This window comes from Cygnus olor, chromosome Z (genome assembly GCF_009769625.2).
Source record: "Cygnus olor isolate bCygOlo1 chromosome Z, bCygOlo1.pri.v2, whole genome shotgun sequence".
NCBI lineage: Eukaryota > Metazoa > Chordata > Aves > Anseriformes > Anatidae > Cygnus > Cygnus olor.
Genome location: NC_049198.1, coordinates 40,966,673 through 40,986,715, shown reverse-complemented (window position 1 = coordinate 40,986,715; position 20,043 = coordinate 40,966,673). Strand labels below are relative to the sequence as shown.

Sequence of the window (20,043 nt, the reverse complement as noted above, 5' to 3'; positions counted from 1 at the left end):
CAGGGTTAAATCAATACTGACCTCCGAGAAGGGGGGTGTGTATGTATGCATGCAGGAATCAAAACAAAAAGAACAATGAAATCAAAACAAGAAAAAAGATGACTCAAGGTAAGTCAGACCTCAGCAAACATTTGAATGAAGATTCCTAGCAAAGACCGAAGCTATCTTCTGAACGAACAATCTTGCAACTGGAAAGAATAGGGGAAAACACCTAAACTGGTTTTAATCCGTCTCCTTTTACAACTACCAGGTGTGCCTGCAGTAGACAGGAACACAACACAGTGTCTCAGGGAGTCTTGTCATTCTGCGGCCCTCACTTAGCAATGATGGTTGCAAGGCATATTTATGGGACAGGAGAGCAAGGAAGGTAATTTGTACTTTATGCACTCTCATCCAGCAATTCTGCTCTACTCCTTTAAACAGGAAAGGTGACATATATCAAGTCCTACCATATTTCCAGAGCTTGGTAGAACCTGTATCTTGGTATACAAACAAGGAAGTAATGAAAGATGCAAAGTTCCCTCTGGGATTGATTTTAGCAGCAGCAGCAGCAGCTTTTGGCCCTAATTCAAGAAAGCATTTAACCATGCGCTAAATTTTATCTCACACTGAAGTCAATGGTTGAACATACATAAGTAAGGATGTGTTCAGGCACTTTGCAGAATTGGAACTGACAGGAATGAAGATGAAAGTAATCCTCAGTCGAAACCCTGCTGACTGTTTCCATCTCTCTATTCTCCTTATATAAGGGATTCAGAGGAACAACAACTAATGAAGTCCTTACTACTGGATTTCAGACACTCCTGTTCATCCAGAAACTCTCATCTGGGGGGTTCTTCTTCCACATGCTATGACCAGTTGTTGTTCCTCATAAAACTGTAGGATATAGCACTCTGGTTTTGGGGTTCTAAAGGAATATCTCCCTAGGTTTATTTTAATCACTGCTACCAGGAACACAAAACCAAGAATTAGCATTTACATTGTGCAACTTCTGTTCCATTTCTTCTTTTCCTTAACTTATTACACCACAAACTTCTGGTAAGAATGAAAAACACTTAACCATGGAAACGGAGCTGCGATCATTGCCCAAGTCACGTAAGAGAACATTTCTCATTGCTGGGACACTCAGATCTCTACTTCTCTAAAATTTCCAGTTCTTGTCAACAGTAGCTCAGATTAATGAGTGTAGAATTTGGAAAACAAAACAAAACAATTTTTGGTTGGTGATTGCTATTTACCTTTTAAGTACGCTGAGTGGAAATTAAAATTTTAGAACAAAGATGGTGCCGAGCACAGCCTGTGCCTTTCTCATTTCCCTCCCTTCTTCCTTCCTGACAGTATACAATAGGTAGACAAGGATTTCCTATTGTGAGCAAGTACATCTTAAAATGAGTTCACTGATCTAGCTTTAAAGTAGATCATTAATCAACTATTATACTGTAAATGACACAAATTAAAAACGTTATTGTTTGCTCTGAAAAGACAATGTACGTTAAGGCATTTGGAGGCAGTAGTGACAGTAGCCACAGAAACCCTTATAATAAAGGCCAAGTAGAAATACACTATTAAATGAACTGATGGCTTGAAAGAATGTAATTGTTTACTGCAATGATATAGCATAGTCTTTTGCAAAAGATTTTAATAGCATACTCCTATTACATTTATATTCATTTACAGTTTGGGAGGCAGTAGCTTGTAATGTGAATTCAATTCATTATTTCTCAACTTCACCCTACAGAAAGCAAATTACTTTAAAACGAAGAAAAATAATCACCAGTAAACTACAAATTAGAGTGGTGTCTAAAGAATTAAAGCAAACTACTGCACTTATTTAAATAGAAATATTTATTTTCATAAATTTGAAACCATATAGTTTCATTTTTCACAATCTAGTTAGCTATGTGCTATACATACCATTTTAATCTTTGATTTCACTGCTTAATAAAGTAATAAATTAAAGCTCCCTACTAGAATGATAAAGTAGTTAATTATCACTAGCACATAAAGGATGAGCACCACATTGGGCACTGGGGCAATGGATAGTGCTTAATGGTTTTATTGCTTCAAAGATGGATCAGACTTGATACTGATATGAAAAGACGGTATCCCACCTGACATTAGTAGAAAAAATGGAGACAACTAACTTAATGATAGCTGGTGGGAAGAGTGGGCAAATTAGTGGAGTGAAGAAAGCAGGAAGAATCTAATTTCCCAAACTGAAATTTGGCCACTGAACTTGGATTAACATTATTTTACCTAAAGAGTCAATTACTACAGAACAAATTAAACACTCTCACTTAAAACTATTTCACCCCTTTTCTTGCATGGAGCCACAGTTACCCAACGAATCAATACTCCTGCAATACCAGCTTCTTTTCTGTTCAGTATTTAATGCATCTGCCACACAGGGATCTCTAACTTCATGGGACCTCTAGTACCGGTACTGACAGATCTAAATTTCTCTCTGATTAATAATGATATGTCAAGTACTGCTCAGCCAACAGGCTATGGTCTAGATCTTCACATGCACCTAACTCCTATTAACTTCAGTGTGTGAGGGACAACATTATTACCCATAACAAGTGCCTGCTAATTGTTTATCATCTTATCAACACCTGTAAGGATCTAGCTACAAATGAGAAATTACAAATGAGAAATACCTAGACTTAACAACGTCTTCATGGTTTCCACCGATATCAAATTCCAACATACAATCCTGTATACCCACACATCCTGGTTCTCGTGTGTGCAAGCCTACATATATATTCCTTGAGAGATTCTTACATATGCGAACTGTGCAAGGAAACCTCCATCAAAGCGCACCACGTAGCTGTCAGACTCTGCCCTGTTTCTCAATTAAAATATTGGTGCTCTTCTAACAGCTGCCTTTAAGAAACTGGAGTAGGATAGCTACTTAGAGAAATTAAGTGATTCAGCATTATACCTTTGCAGGCTGTAACTTAATGGGCCAGAGTCCTCATTTTAGTAACTATTAAAATTTATTGAGAAATAAAGACTTTTCGCACTGCTGTTTTCTTCAATAAAATGCATTAATCTACTAGAGAGAGAAGCATTTTCCTGCTAACCAACACAGAGTTTGCTCACATAAAATAATTAGATCAAACATAGGAAACAATATTCTTTGGTAAAAATGGGTTACATTTAGTTTCCATTTTAGCAAAATGTACCAGTTATTCATTTTCTGCTTAGGTAAGACATTTTTATTGATGTTAAATACATCACAAAATGCTGACAAAAAAAAAAAACATTTGAACAGATACATTTATAGAAACGCTGAGCACATTGCCTTGTAGTTTGCTTAAGAAGTGAATCTATTTCTAGTGCTGGATCCACACTATCTGTTGCACTAGACCATAAAGCATGACACGTTATACTTCACTGTGTATTTTGGGCAGTGCTGAGCACAGTGCTGAACAAAAAGATCACCCATCATGAAGGCCATTTGGAGTTTCATAAAGCAGTCCATTTGCTCTCCAATGCTTGCAGGGTGCTGCTCCTGGTGGAGTATCGGTGCCACACAGGAACAAATTAAACGATCATAAAGAGGGCAATATAAGCCTCTTACAGAGCCGTAAAATTCTCACCGGTAACAAGGCAAACATCTGCGTGCTCACTGTCTCCTTGGGAAAATTAATACTTCAGACTGCTTGGAAAAAAAAAAATCACAGGAATCACAATCACCATTTTAACCCCAGCTTCCACTGGAAGTTCCTTGCATTAACACAGATGACTCATGCTGGAACACAGCAGAAAAAAAATCAATATGGTCAGATTGTGCTGCCTTCCAACTGCTCTCAAATCCTGTAAGCCCCAACTCCCCATATGCTAGCTCCTGCAGATGAAGACCTGGCTTGAGCAGACTAAGTGATAATTAAACGGAGTAAGTGTTAAAAGTAATGACTAGAGATGACAGGATGAAAAGCCCTCCCACACAATAAAGCTGGTAACTCTTTAAAGCATTCATGAATATGACCATTCCCCAGCGTACCCTTACCGCTATGCCAAAATGATGTATTTGGAGTGTAATAATTAAAACAATAATTCCCAACAAAGTGGGAATTATGAGATAATTGACCATCCTGAAGTATTAAGCAAACTGCAGTAAAAGCCAAGGATGCTCAACGCTAAGGTCAATTACAGTATAATTATCTGAATGACATTATTGCTGTTATAAAGTCTGTTGAAAGTATAAAAGAAGCTAAAGAAACAATAAAAATGGATACAGCATGCATCACAGTCCAGGGATGACCGGACAGTAATGCTGCTTGGTTGGATGGTTGGCACCAACGTTGTACGTGGGTGTACAACCGCCACAGACTGCCTGCAGGCACTGCTCCAGGCCTGGGCAGGCACTGGCTGCTGCCCTGTCCCTCCAGCTTCCCCAGCACCCTGGGCTGCTGCACGGAAGCCACCTGAGACCCTCTGCCTCTTCCCTTCAGAAACCACCAGCAAACCACCTATCTGGGTTTGTCTCGCCTGCCCCTCTGAAACTGCTGGTGACCATCCTGCCTCTGCTGCCTCTCATAGCAGCAGGCTTCAGATGATCTGTGTGAAAAGGGCTTTCTTTTTTCTGTTTCAGACTCAATCTTCCCACTCATTTCGTCATGTCCCCTAGATCTAGGGCTGCAGGAGTTGGTGAACATAGCCCGGCATTACCCACTGCCTTGCGGTTTTGCACATCATCCCTCAGCCTTCTCCTCCCCAGACTGAAGAGGTCCTACCTTCCCAGCCTCCCCTCATCAGGTGGGTTGCTCCATCCTGATGGCTGTTTCAGCTGCCTTTCCCTGTACCTCCTCCGTTTTGTTTCCCTTGAGACATGCAACCAGGAACCACACACGGCGCCCTAGCACCAGCCACCAGACACAGAGCAGCAACACTTCCCCTTTAGGATAAGGCCTGCACCAGCCCAAGCCAAGGCAGGAATTGTCACCATGCTGCCTTCCCTCAGGTCGTGGAAGAAAACCCCACCAGCTACCAGGTTTCCTCCAAAGCCCTGCCCAAATCACATGCTGCCCCCCTGAGCTCAGGAGATGCATGTGTGGAAGAGACAAACAGCTTCACGGAGCCCTCTTGCCTCTTCCATGAAATGGTGAAGGAAGTCGCCGAGCCTTCATCTCCACTCCTCTTTTTAAAGGCAGGTGATTAAAACTGTCTGGAGCAGTCTGTCAAGGCCATGTCACACACCCATGGAGAAAAACTGCAACTAAGCTCCCACGTATCAAATGTTCTTCATGGCTCCAACTATAAGGGAACACCCATCTGTTTAAAAAAAAAACATTTATTTACATACTTCTGTACGCATATGTACAGTACTTCCATTAAACTGCGGGAGGTGGTGTGAAATACCATGGGCTGCTCTGTAGGTACCGTATGGTGTTGTTTGTACAGGGGCTGTGTTCCTAAGGTCACCCACACCTCCACTGCTACTACAGCTTTTTGCTCTTATTATCACTATTACTACATCCCAGAATCCATGCCAGCCTCACTGAATTTCTGCTATTTGCATTATTTTAACAACATCCTCCCTTTGCTGTCCTTATTTAGGCAACTAGGTTTTCCTTATCCCGTTATGTATACACAACAGATTATGATCACACGAATACAGCCCAGAATAGGCTTATCGAATGAGGAGAGACCCAAGTATTGTTCCCCACATATATCACCAGTCACAGTGAACATTTTAAATATTTCCAGCTGCTCATTTCCAACTTGTTTCTCTACTTACCCAAACTAAAACCCAAAACCTAGTCTGCCACACCAAGATCAAGCTGTGTTTTTTGTCTCATTCACTGCCTTTTCCCTGTATCTGCGTTTTCAGATACCAAAGTCTCAGTAATTGTTTGTGAAAAATGCTACTAACTAGCTAAGAAAGACACAGAAAAAAGCTGTTTTTAATATCACATGACCCTGCCTGAGCTAACTGAATCGAGCTTAGTAATCAAGGGTGTGATAATTATTTTTAATACAAACTATGATTAAGATGCAAACTTTGAAGTTTTATATAGCATTTTTACCCACTAATTAACTTCACTAATTGCAAAATTAATGAAGTTAATTAGTGGATAAGAGTGTCAAAAAAACATCAAAGTCTAGATGTGCAGTGCTGCTGCAAGAGCAACAAAATGGCCGTAAAAAAAAGCCAACAGTAAAAGGAATGTGTGGGCTCAGCAGTTCATCTTTGAAAGACAAGTGTTCTCAGAAGTTTTACATGAATAAAAATATAGATATGTATATCCATTATGCATATGTGCTTGTAATTTCTTTAAACATAATCATGCAACTGTTTACACGGGTGATCTGCTTGCCCTGCTGGCACCACTGTGATTTCTAATCTAACCTAGTCAAAAGCACCGAAGTCTAGATGTTACAAAAGGGGTGATAAAACAAACAATAAACCACTACGGCATGCATGTTAATTCCAGTTGTGTATTTTAACATACACTTATCAATTTGCTATAAACTGTGCCGGCCACACAGGAGAAATTGGAGATACCCAGCAATTTTGACATGTAATCCTGTCAGCATGAGCTGTTGTTTCTCCAGTCCCTCCTGGTGTACAGGCGCACAGTGGTGGCAGGAAAAGGAGGTGTTTAAAGCAATGGCAAGGGCTGCCGGCTAGCCTTTCACAGATGGATTTTTGCAATAAATCCTTTAAAATACAGCTTCTCCAGTAATCACTGGCTGAGGGACATAACACACATAAGGCCTAATCACTGCTGACACTGTGAGGGTCAAAGGATGGAGAGAAGAACCGATGCGGCTTAAGTACAAGCAGTGAAGTAGTAGAGGAGCATAGCTGTGAGGCAAAAAGGAAAGACAGGTTTACGTTAAAGTATATCTTAGCACAAGCACATGAAGGTAGTGAAATCAAGCAGTGTGGCAAGAATAACAAGCATCCTTTGGTAAGCAAGACGGTTTGAACAAAGGACCTGGTTTCAGCAGGGAACAAAAGAAAAAGAAACAGATGGGGCAGGAAAAGGAGTTAAACACTTCTGATAGGTTTACAGAAGCTTCAAAGTTCACGGATTACATTTACCATCAAGCCCGCTCTTGTCCACATCTGCCAACTTGTAAATATTGAATTTAATTGATAGTAACACAACCCAGGCATTGTCAAACATCCTCCCCTTTAATCCGCAAAGCAATTCACCTGATCCATTTCCCACTCGCTGTCCCTCAGTTCAGTCTCCTCCCTTTTGAACAGACCCCAAACCAAGACCATGGGCTTCAGCACACAGAAGAGCAGGTGATTTGGACAGAATGAAGAGATTTACAAAAAGGTGTTAACACACAAATTACAACTGGTACAGGGAATACAGAGGATGAGAGCCCCAGGGCATATGCAAGATGCAACGGAATTCTGTCGCTAATGATGCCAGAACAGATAAACACTCCTGAAAAACCAAGGTGCACAAGTGCAGAAATGCTACCTGACAGAGAAAATTCTAGTGCTGGCATATTGGAAAATAAATGCCAAAATCTGGGACAAGCCAGCATATCAGTCATCACAGCGTACAGAATCCTAAACGTTATTTTAACCAAAATCAGAGACACTGAAACAGAGGGGTCAAAGGCCAGTGAGTTACAGAGATTCAGAAAGACTGAGGGTAAATACAATCATCTCTGGAAATCTGAGGAACAGAGCTGTGCCAAGGAAACACAGAACTACAGCTCTGCTCTTCTCAAATATTTATTTGGGGTTCCAATTACTGATCTCTCATGCTATTTCCTTCAGCAGAGACCTGAAACAGTTTGAGCAGCTCTAGCAAAATAGAGGCAGAAAGAGAGAGTGTTGGGAGTTAGCTAGAGAGAACAAGTGAGGGAGAACACGCAATCACAGGATAAGAGAAAAAGCTCAACCAGCCAGAGCATTCAATGCAGCAATTTAATTGTGGGCTCACCACCATGAAAGAGAGAGAGACAGATAACCACCAGCCTGCATTACAGGCTTTGATTCAGCAGCGTGCCACAACGCGAGGAAAAGCAGCGGCGCTATGTGAACATTCTTCAAAAGCCGGTGATGGATGCACACAGAAAATTCCCAACATCCAATGTATCTCCAGAATATTAACACTAATTACATTTCCATAGCAGCTGAATCTAAACAGAGCACACAAGGTAATTTGGTTAGTTTTAGAACAGTAAGAAAACACTAAAGACGGAATGTTTTATGATATCCATTAAAGGCCTGTGTCAGTATGCTTTATACTTTGTTAAAAAATATCTATAAGAATCAAGAAATCCCTCCGAAGAACAGCTGGCCCTTTTCTCAGACTGAGTACCAAAGTAAAACTGTTATCCTTTCACTTTGCACAGTAATTAAAATGGACTGTATGGCACTGAGCCAAGCTGAACACGAACACTTCCCTGCAGTGGCTCAAGCCACGGGGGTTATAAAAAATATCGTCAGTACTAGCAACAGAGGTCAGGAGGTAAAAATACACACACATACACACCCCAAATTTTCCATGTTAAAGTAATAACAATCAGGTTTTAAGGTTTACCTTCTCTGGGGATAGCTAAGCGGATTCACTTTTCATGTGACAGGTCCTAACAACTTTCTCCAGGGATTTACGTTCCCTATCTAATTCTTCACTTTGACCGGAAGGATATAACCTGGCACTAATTAGCCTTTTTTGTTGCTGTAAAACCACAGAGATCATGTCTGAGGGCAGTCTCATGGGACATTCCATTTAGCTGCTTTCAGGAGACATTCAGATCAGATACTTTGCCCCAGTGCCCCACATTTTTAGTTTTGGGTACATCTAACACAGGTTATATCCATGGCAAAGGCATCAATTTGAGTTTTCACATTTCCGTTCCTTTCCAATGTATCCATATATATAAATTCTTCAGAGGAAAACATGTTCATTTTTTTCTTTCTGCCTGTCTCGAAAGTTGCTTTGCTGCAGAGATGACCTAGGAGATGACAAGAAAACAACGCAAATGATCGTTTTTACTGAATACTTCAAGGGTACCACTAATGATCTTTCTCCACACTTTCTAACTTGTTCCATCTCTTCCCCTTATTTTTAATCTTATTTTTTCCTGACTTGACCAGTAGAAAAGTGATAGGAGAAGTTATAGAGGGTAACAAGATTATAAAAAGCACACTAAATTTCAATAGAAACATTATGTTTACTTGCACATTGCTTCAATCAGCAGCAAAGCATTCATGTTTATCTTGGGTATTAAATCAGAGACTGGCAATTTGCTCACTCATCTCTTCCTGTGTCAGATCTTGTGCTGCTTTTGAAGACCAAATATACTTCAGCCTCTTCTAGTACCCTCCATGACTGAGGAAACCAGAGCCACTGCTACTCCTCCATCAAAACGTAATTCATTATCCAACCAGTGCAGGTGAATAAAACATGACTGGGTGCTATTAAATATTTGCAAATTACAGTTCATGGCGATTCTGAAGAAAAACATTTTCTCAAACATCTAAAAAAATATTTTCCAGAAAGAAATCTTTGAGCACTACCACTCACCTCCCTGCCCACATAACATCCAAGCCCAGTATCTTTGCCTCACTTCATTTATACTCACCTACTTGTGTTCCCAAGACCCTTGTTCAGGAAATTATCCTATTTCCTATTCAGGAAAGCGCTCGAGCAGTTGCCAGATTTGAGGCACACACTTTGATTTCAGAGAAGTCACAAGGCAGATAAAGAAATGAGAAGAATGTACATATGTGCTGAACTTTGGATGCCTACTGTGTGCTACCCTGAATCAAGACCTCAGCTGGTTGCAAAAATAATTGTGCCCAAACTTATTTTTCAAATCAAGGATTGTGGTAAGTGGAATGGATAGAACAGTGGTAGGAGCACAGATCCTGCAGTCAGCCTTAAAGCAGTTACATCAGTATATAATAGCACATTATATGTACAACACCTACTTTGAAGACTGAGAAAATAAAACACACAGTACTTCTGCCAGATTTTTAGATGCATTACAGCTCCTGAACATCCTAGAGCTTTGCCAGGAGAAGCAGCAGTAGCTTTTATTTTTCTGGTCCTTTCATTATTTATATTAGACAGGTCATGCTGTTAATTTTTTAAACGTTAAAAGCACAATCAAATACTAACTTCAGGCTAGCTGGAGATGTTTTGATGTCAGGAATGAGCAGCCAATACATTTTTAATTCAGGTTAGAGGAGAGGAAACGCAAAAATCTCCCTCTTCTACTCCCCATACACTCTGCCAAGTAGTTAAGTGTGATAACTGGCATGCACGCACATGACCTTCTGTTCAATTCAAATGAGTTATCTCAGATAATTTGTGAAGACTGTTCTGTCTCATTTAAGTCCTTCATAGTATGATCCATCTTCCCCTTTGCTTTTGTTAAGGGAAGGCTACAGTAATCCCCCTAAAACAGCATTCTGGCAAACACTCCTAAATTATGTAATTCACTAGGTTCAACTCTACTGTTACAATCATTTTCAAGGAAGATAAGCATAATACATTATCATTATAGCTATACAATCCTGAGTTGAATTTTCCTTGGCTGAATTCCTAACATTTTAATGCTGAAATTGATCTGTTTTAAAAACATCATGCGAAAGGTTTTTTAAATACCATACATGCTCAAGCTTTTTATTTTAAATGGTTTAGAAATGAGCTGGTAGAAATAGGGGAAAAAAAAAAAATCTTATGTTCTCTAATCTAGCATTAAGTACATTTTAAAGAACAACCGGCATGTTTCCAAACAAACTATTGCAGTGTACAAATTACCCAGCAGGGATGGAGACAACAATACCTATGGTGTGGGTTTAGATCTGCGAAGAAGTTGACATTTCATCAAGGTTGTCTAGGAAACCATTTTTAAAATTTATTTAGAAAACAAAATGAAAGATGTTTATTTCCATTTGGGATGCTTATAGAAAAGCTGGCTAGTAACAAGTTTATTAAAATGACAAGTTCAAGATACTTTCCTTGTTGACTGTAAATAACCACCCTGTGAGCCAATTAAGAACATGGAGATCAAAGGCCCAAGCAATGCTATAAAACGAGTCACAGTATTAAGAGAAATCTTCCTCAAGCTACCCACAATATGGGAAATTTCCTCTACCCACCCTTCACTCTCCTAATGGAACAGCAAAGATAAGCCTTTTTCAGTTTGCTGTGGAGTAGGTAAAAAAACTTATACCTACATGTTACTGGACACCTAAGCAAGTGGCTTGATTTTATGCATGGTCAGGGACTGTTTTAGCTGTTAAGACTGATCCAGATGAGACTTGAAGCAGCTAGATGGCGAGAAGGCAAAAAAAAGAGTTGGGGAGGTGTATTAGGATTTTGCCTCTGATTTGCAAAATGGGTTTCTCAGTTGGGAAGTGTTATTAGATCCCAGATTGCAGCAGTTTGTCAGTGCATTTGTTCTCCTTAGTAGCTGCCAAGACCGTGACTTTTCGAGGCAGAAGTCAGCATTGCTAGCAACCTGTCTCCCAGTGCAAGACTTGACTATTATTATGATCTCTGCACACATCAGATTCAAATTTGACATCAATGTAGGGCATGCTTGTCCTGATGAGTGAGTGGAGTCTTTTCACCGTGTGCGCAGAGAGCTGCCAGCAAGTCTCTCACTAGAATTTAAGAGGCTGAATTGTAAGTCACACCTCTGTTACTGACTGACATCTGGGCTGCCTGAGCTAGAGTGTACTCTGCTTCCTTGCAACACCACCTTGCTTATTCCTAGACACAGTTACATCCTACCCTAGGTCAGAGAAAATCTTGAATTTTCATTAGTGCTTCCTGTAATTAAGGGACAGATGCTGAAAGCACTGAGTCCATTCCCCTCAATTTCCACATTACTGGGTGGAAGCGAGGGAAGGGCTTTTAGCATTGTTGTGGCCAGTGAGATCGTCAGACTGCGCGTTGTGCGCAGACTTTAGTTTTGACAGTAAATGTAAATTTCCATTTAAAGACACCTAGAGCACCAGATGGAGCCCTTACAGTGAGAAAGTGTAACGAGCTCTTTCACAACAGGCATAATTGTATCCAGAGCTCCAGCCCACAGATGGAAATCCTTCTTCTCTGCCTACACCATCTCCCCACAGGGCACTTTCACTACCGCCAAAAATCACATTCCCATACCCACCTGTGGGGCTGCTCCCTCTGCAACCAAGCCAGAAGACACGGGGGAGCGCCTTGGAGCCCCTCAGCACCCCACGTTAGCTGCGGGTCTCAGTGGTGTGCTGCACAGCATGGTACACGACTGCTGAGCGGGTCGGTTAGGTGCGGGGGACGTGGCAGGCGTGTTCCCTGTCCTGTCGCTCTCCCAGCAGTGCAAGGGGGTTCCTCAGACTCTGCCACATCTACAGCCCCCAGCACTACAGACGGATCTGCTCCACATGAAAACAGCAATGTGATCAAACCCCGAGGAAGGATGAGAGTTCAGACAAAGCTTCTCCTCTGAAAAAACGTCCAGAGACTAGGTACTCGGCTGAAACAGGTATTAGCCCTGAAGGACTGAGCTGGCAAACTTAACCCACAAGAGCTACGACCAGAAAGCATCACCTATACATTTGCCCTGAATGGGACTCAAATGCACTGAGAGATTGAAAAGGAGGAAGGATCAAAAATTGTGTTTATATTTGGGAAATATAGGTTCAGTAGTCTGCTCTTTTATCTGATTGTGTGAAGTCAATTAAGCCTCTTCATGTCTCAGTTCATTATCTATAAGATAGGGATAATTTCAGAAGCCTAGAGAGCCTTTCTTTTCTTTGTAGGGTTGGTGAGAGGATTAATGTGTTGAAGATTTGGAGGTACTTCAGTATTATGGGGATGGATCCATTAAATACCTTAGACTGGAATGGACAAATAAGGGTGGAAAAAAAAAAAACGTTCCTTGAACCAGCAAAAACACAACCACAGCAATCCAAATACTATAACAGAGTGGCTATACTCCAGCAACTAATAGGTCTACAAATAGTAATTTTAGCCTATTCTTAATTTGCATAAATCCATATCACACAGACATATGAAATGTAAAAGAGGAAACACTTCTGCATTGTTTATAAGCCTGCCATCAGCTGAACTCAGAGAGGCTAAAACCGCTGCATCTGAGATGTAACTAAGTACCACCGAACAATATTTCAGAAATTGTTTTTTTATTATTATTGTTGTTGGTTTTGTTTGTTGTTGTTGTTGTAGTTTGTTTGTTTTCTGAATTACCCATGGGTAACAGAATTAACCAGGAAATCTGCTATCTGCAGGCTTGTCTTTGAAATGATTTTTCTCAAATTAAACTTATGCATTTGAAATGTGAACAAAGCCAAACCTGCAGCTGCCTAATAAACTCAGATCTGTACTTCAAAATGCATAAGGCCATCTCAAAGACAGCCAGATGTCAGATGAACCTCTCTGATTTTGCAGAGCCAGTCTTCCCATCATTACTTGTTTTACTATAGCCTACTAAGTATGCAGTCATACCCTGCTTTCTGCTACACAGTGTTTGCAATTACAGCACTCCATAAATATAAAAAACAAACAAACAAACAGGGTGTGTGCTTATCTGATTAAAATCCAATGTAAATTTTATGCAAAATAGGTGCAGCCCACTGGCACATGTCAACTTGCCAATAAAGACCTTCTGTGCTGAAGGCTTGTGCATCACTGATTTAGGGCATCATCTCTCTGTTGTTCTTATTCTGTCTCATTATTTTACACTTTCCGATGCTCTATTTTTAATATCCCTTCCCAACTCTGCTCTTATTTCTATCTGGATGCTGGCACTCCACTTTCTTACTGTCTGATGCCAGTCTATGAAAAAAATCTTGCACCGTAACGCGTAATCACTTTGCAATTTGGGTGAGTCCAAATCCATTCTCAACCTATGTAGTACACCACTCATCTCCCTTCTTCTTGCTCCTGTAATCATTCACAACTATTGTTACTCCAATGCAAATTCTTTCCAGAAGCACTTTCCTGCTTCCAGGTCTCAGTTTCCCAAAACTCGTGCTTTCTCCTGGTAAAGCACAGCTTGGGGCCATTCTTACAGGTCCATGAGCAAAGCAGATTAGCCTAAAGAGCTAACTCTCTGTAACCAAGTACAGGGGAAAGTGCATTTCACATGAAATCAGAAAACTACCCAAGCTTGATTAAAAAGCACCCAGGCAATGCCATAGAACATTCATGAGTTATTTCTTCTGAATTCTCGCATAATTTAGATGACTCAAAACTGGATTTCCCAAATGCTGTGCAGAGATGATTATGGGATATATTTATTTTGATTGGGCTTTAAGTCTCTATTTTTCAGAGATTTCTCACTTTTCCTTCATTCAGGGTTGAAATTTGCTATGAGAATTTCTTTAGCCCCCTGCAGGTATTCCCTAAAGAGAGAGACAAAAAGAATTGGGGATTCATCATGCACAAGCTGATATTTACAGTAACACCACTCCCAGTACCTGCCTGCTGGAAATAGCTTGATATTTCTTCACTTTCTTTTAATATTTGTAGGATTAATAACAAATTCAGGCCCTGATCCCACAATATTTAACATCTGGGCAAAACGCTCCTTGCTGACGTCCACAGGGCTCTGGTTTGGCACAACAAACACACTGCAAGTTACAAAAAAAAACCCTCAGCAATGGCAGCAGTAAAAGGCAATTTCTTCCTTATCTCTTTTTGTGCTTCCCTTCTTTTGTTGCTGTGAAGAGGCTTGGAGCAATATGGCAACCATAACAAAGGGGAATAAAGAAAACATTCATGGATGATTGTTCAAAGTGGGTCATAAATGCCAAGATTACCTTGCTACTACAGTATTTGGTTTTAGGACAACTTGAAGCTGTACAAAGGCAGGCAACAAAAAATACCTCCATATGACAAATTTGGTGCTACAAACCCTTGGGGTGCCTCAAATACCACCAGGTGCACACACTGCAGCAGAGGCAAGGAAGACCTTTGTGTGCCTTCATACAGCTGCAGAAAACTGCATTTTCTCCTCTCATCACAGCGGCATCTTCAACCCTGCGAACTCTATTTGCCACTTTCCAGTTGACCTGCACAATACTCGGAGGTTGATTGTTACAAGAAAAGTGTAGCTGCAATAACAAATATGAAGCATCTCTCCTGCTAAGTGGTAAGACCTTCCAGATCATACATTAACTTCCTCCATGACCAGCCACGGTAACCATATTTCACAACGCATTAAATGTATTAAGGGTCCCATGCAAACAATGCAAAGGCACAAAGCTCAGAGCCAGAGACAGCTAGAATGAACTTGCACCTCTTCCAGGGCCGAAACAGCCTTTTCAGCAAAGATATCCTAAAGTAACTCTATTCTTCTCCCTCTATTTTCTGCCATCCCTCATGAAAGACTTGAAAAGAAAGGACAGCTGACAAAAAAAGAAGTGGCAAAACCGCGAGTCAGACAGAGGTAAAAAGGTTAGACTCTGGGAGCCAGAAACCACAAGGATAGACCTCTTAGACACGTATTTTTAAATGCTTCCTTTTGCTCTCCTTCCTCTCTTCCAGAAAGACTAAATGCAAAATGAAATCATCTTACAGAAGGACAGCCGCTTCCCCCCCTGTGCTCAATCATTCCAGTCACACTATGTTGTCCAGTAACCTGCATTGATAATTCCTCATGAATAAAATGCCAACATTATCATCCTCAGCTATGTTGTTGACATGCTTTTGCTATTTCACTAAAAATACCATTAATTTTCTGGCTTCACAACAGCTGAGCTACTCCCCATTTGAATATACAAAAGAGTATTTTGTTTAAACCAAATTAAAAGCGTTCCAGTAAATGACTTCAATTTTGCTGGCTATACTACTTCAGTGTATACTGCTCTATTTAATCCCCTCTTTTCCCAACTCTACCCCCCTTCTACCTCCCCCTCCTTTTCTTTCTTTCCTTTTTTTTTTTTCCCATCCCTTTTTATACTTAATCCTTTCATGCCAGGAACTGGATTTGCCCAGCAAGACATCCACAGTCAGAAAGCGCTTGAAAAATGTGGTGCCAAAGAGTTAAGGCGATGGTGAAATTGCCTCCACTCTGTTTTTATTCACCTGTGTTTGCCAAAACATATTTAGCAGGGAGGAAAGGAAGCAAAAGGGAAGGGGGGAGCACACAAACACTGAACACACCTTCCATTTCCCATCCTGATTAAGTGTCGACATTCCCCATTTAAGTTAGAATGAAAACCACCATTACTGCCAAGCCCTCCTGGCATCTCAACACTTTATTTGTTCCCATTTGTATCTAATGCTTTTGTCAACAGTTCAACAAAAGTCAAAGCAAACAACCCACTACAAACACTGGGGGTAACAGCAACAAGCATGAATCCTTCACAATTAACCAGCCCAGCTGCTCAGTGCCTGTCCAGGCTGCTTTCATTTACAACAGTGTCAACAAAAGGCTGAAACCCAATAACTAGGTGGGTCAATACTACCACTGTAAACCCTCCAGAGAAGGAAATGCTGTTCTCCTGCTTTACTGCTTCAGCAAACATGCAGAATAATTCAGTTAGATAGACAAGTGCTTGCCTAATCATTTGTTGTCTGAATTATTCAAGGCTTTCCCCGTAAACTACTAAATAATGGCTCTTCAAATATTTCCCAGGAACTACCAGATGTCCGAAAGGAGAAAATAAAACATTAGGCAAATTCTGACACAGCAGAGGACAATGGTAACCTATGATCCTGAAAAGCGTAGTGTTCAGAGGATTAATGACTTCCTACGCATTGTTTCTGGTGTTACTGTATAGAAAGCAAACAAGTTTTTAAAATACAAGTGTTATGCACACATAGGTCTATTAGTTGCCTGATCTTAATCCAGCATAATCAAGCCTGCTGCCTACAATTTTTCTTCCTCTTTTCAAGTGTAAGTTGTAAAAGAGCCCTCTCCAGAGAATAGCTAAGACGTGAATAAAAATAAGCACAGCAGTTAGTAAGGTGGACACAGGCAACGTGCGTTTATTCCCACATCTCTCTCCACTGCTCATTTGATCTCTTACTAATCACCCACCTTAGTGTTTCTTTCTCCTCGGTTGTCAGGCGAATGTTCATGCGCTTTTCTCCAGAGGTTTCGTGAAGGTTCATATTTATGCTTTCAAAAAGCAGCGTAAACCAGTACTACAAGGCAGCACTTTTAAGTGGTATTTCATTTTTTACCTCATTTGTCTCTTCAGTGCAGGCCAACAGCCACCTTCAGAACATACATTTCCTTCGTTTTGTTGGCTTTGGCCATAACCACATAACTGCATTAAAATATTGTTTTTAAACTTTAAGAAAATGTTAGTTAACAAGTATAGGTGCTTGTTTTGATTTAATCTTACGTTTGGCACCAATAAGCCTGGATAATAGCAACCGCTTCATCTAAGACCAGTTTACGTATACATCACAGAGTAGTGTTGCACGGATACATATTTTGAGCCAGAACACAGTATCAAATACATTTATAAATATTTTATTTTTGACATCCACAGTAGCAATCGTGCATGCTGAATATCTAGTATTCCAAAGAGAATCCCTGGCAGTTTTAAGACTTAGCAAAACAGCATGAGAAATTCTGTCTGTATGTCAAATTAAAGCACATATTTTTGTTTTTATAATTAAAATCTGTAACATATTTTGTTTGTAAAACAGTTTTAGAGTGATTGCACTGTAATAATCTCTGGAGTTCTGTGTTGTCAACATAAAAACCTTCTTCAGTCAAAAAAAATTTCATCCCATTCCTGTCCAAAACAATTATGAAATGCTTGTCTACTACGTAGATGTGGCTATGTCACTTTGTGATTGCCACAGCTGTTTGTAGGCATTCCAGCCCTACTCCACTTGGTGGGCAACTTCAGTTACATTTACTACTATAAATCAAACTAGCACTATTTGCAACACTAGGTTTGTTTATCAGTAGTCCTAACAGCAGCACCTTCATTGGTTCAGTTGACTAGCAATATTTGTAAAATGGTTTAGGGTCCATGGGGACCAAAGGCACAGTGGAGAGGTACTACAGCACAAAAAACACTTGGTATCAAACGAGTTTCAACTTGCACAGACAAACTGGAGAAAAGACTGCACCGTCTGGTGCTAGATACTCTCAAGAGAACCAGGGAGAGAGAGACAGGGAGAGACAACATTACACCAAATTTCCCCCCCTTCCTATCCTACGGAGCAGGAAGAAGGGCCCAAAAATGGCACTTCCAGCCTGTGCCATGGCTGGCGGCAAGGCAGCTACCAGAAAATCTTCATGAAGCACACAAGAGTCCCACAGAAGGTCTGCTAAGTGCTTAATTGCTTTCAAATACCCCGCGGTGTGATATAAAGCTTTCAGGCTGCCTAGGTGGTGAGCATACAGTGCTTTTTACAAAGGCACCAAACTGACCCTGGACAGACTGTCTTTATGCTGAAAGCAGGGTGCCTTTCCTACTCTAACACCAATTATGCATACTGACAGGGCACCTTACATCAAGGGAATAGCAGTAAAAGGGTTTCTCTCTCCCCACAAGGTTTACTGGTAATTGATTTTAAAGGGCTTATTTTTACATTATTCAGACATTTTTCAGAATTCCTCTTTTTTTTTTTTTGCAGTACGGGACAGCAAAGCTCACTACAAAATATTTGCAGGTGAAAGAATTGAAAGGAACTCCTTCTCGAAGCAGGGGAGGAAAAACATAACACTTGTTTCCTGCAGGGTCACAATAAATTGCAGTTTGGCATTTTTAAAAGCAGCCCCGAAACAGAGGTGCGACGGACCTGTGGCATCAACAAAAACGAATTCAGCAAACATCAGGGAGAACCAAGGCACTCAAAGGCACGATTATAATTACTTCAAGCCAATTACAGTGCTTTCCTAACGCCCGGCGCTGCAACATCGCAAGGGGAGGCTGCGTGTTACTGAGGTCAGCGCTGGCTTTCTAACTCCAGCAGTGACCTCCGCATCGTCTGGCCGCTCGTTACCGAAACAAAACGAGCGAAGGGCTCGGCAGCTCGCCAGGCTCGGCCAAAACCCGTGCCGATAACCACTCGGACCCGCGGGGCGGCCCGGAGTACACCGGAGGACGAGCGGAGCGCTCGCCCCGGAGATCAGGGGGGGAAGGCGGCGTGCCCAAACCCTTCCCCTCCCCGCCCCAGGCTATGGGGAAACCTCCCCGAGCTGCCTCTCGAGAGGCTGGGGCACGGGGTGCAAACACAGCAAGCCTCGGCGCTCCCTGCGGAAAGCCCGCACCTCGGAGAGGGGCGACCCGAGCACATCATTTTGCTCCAGCACTTCATTAAGTCCCTGCCGCCCTCTGCCAGCGCTGAGCTTGTTTCCAGTCCCCCCCTGCTCGGGTCATGTGTTTTCCCGGCGAAGCCGGGGCCAGAAGCGAGCCAACAGCGCCCCGACGGCACCGCGGGGACGGAGCGGGGCGGCCCTGGGTCCCCCGGCGCCGAGGGAGGAACAAACTAAAAAAAAAAAAAAAAAAAAAAGGAAAAAGGTTAATTCAGAGATATGCATGCGTTTCTCACACAGGGTGCCCCGCGGTTTGTTGCCAGGGCGACGGGAGACCACCGGCGGGCGCCTCATTGGCTTTATCAAGTGCGCCCCGGGACGCGGAGAAGGGGAAGGGCCGGGGGAGGGAGCGCAGGGAGGGATCCCCGCTTGCAGCCTGCAAAGCCTCAGCCTGCAAAAACCCTAGGCTGCAAAGCCCCATCCCGCACAGAGCCCGTCCCCCCCGCCAGGAGCCGTCCCGCGGGCCGCAGCAGCGTGCCAGCAGCCGCTTCGGCAGCGGGACGGAGGGAGGGGAAAAGAAAGAAGGAAAAAAAAAAAAAAAAAAAAGGGGGCGCACCGGCTTCCCAGGCACTGTGCGCGCAACCTCACCGTCTCGTTTTTGGATCCCCTCCCCGGCAAGGGAACTCTGCAAAGCCGCCCGAAGGAGCCGCTGCTCCGCCGCGTCTCCCGCCCCTTCCCCGTCCTCCCCTCGCTCCGGTCGCGACTGTCACGACTATCGCGGCACCGGCATCAGCAGCAGCGCGCACCAGGCGTTAATCCAGCCGGAGAGCAAAGCGAGGAGGCGAGGGCGGCGGAGGGGATCAGTGG

General features: G+C 42.1%; 1 protein-coding gene across 2 annotated transcripts in view; it reads right to left on the bottom strand.

Moving 5' to 3' along the window:
• The window catches only part of TLE4 (TLE family member 4, transcriptional corepressor), a 95,699-nt gene that overhangs the window by 13,805 nt on the left and 61,851 nt on the right, over window positions 1–20,043 (bottom strand). The window lies entirely within an intron of this gene.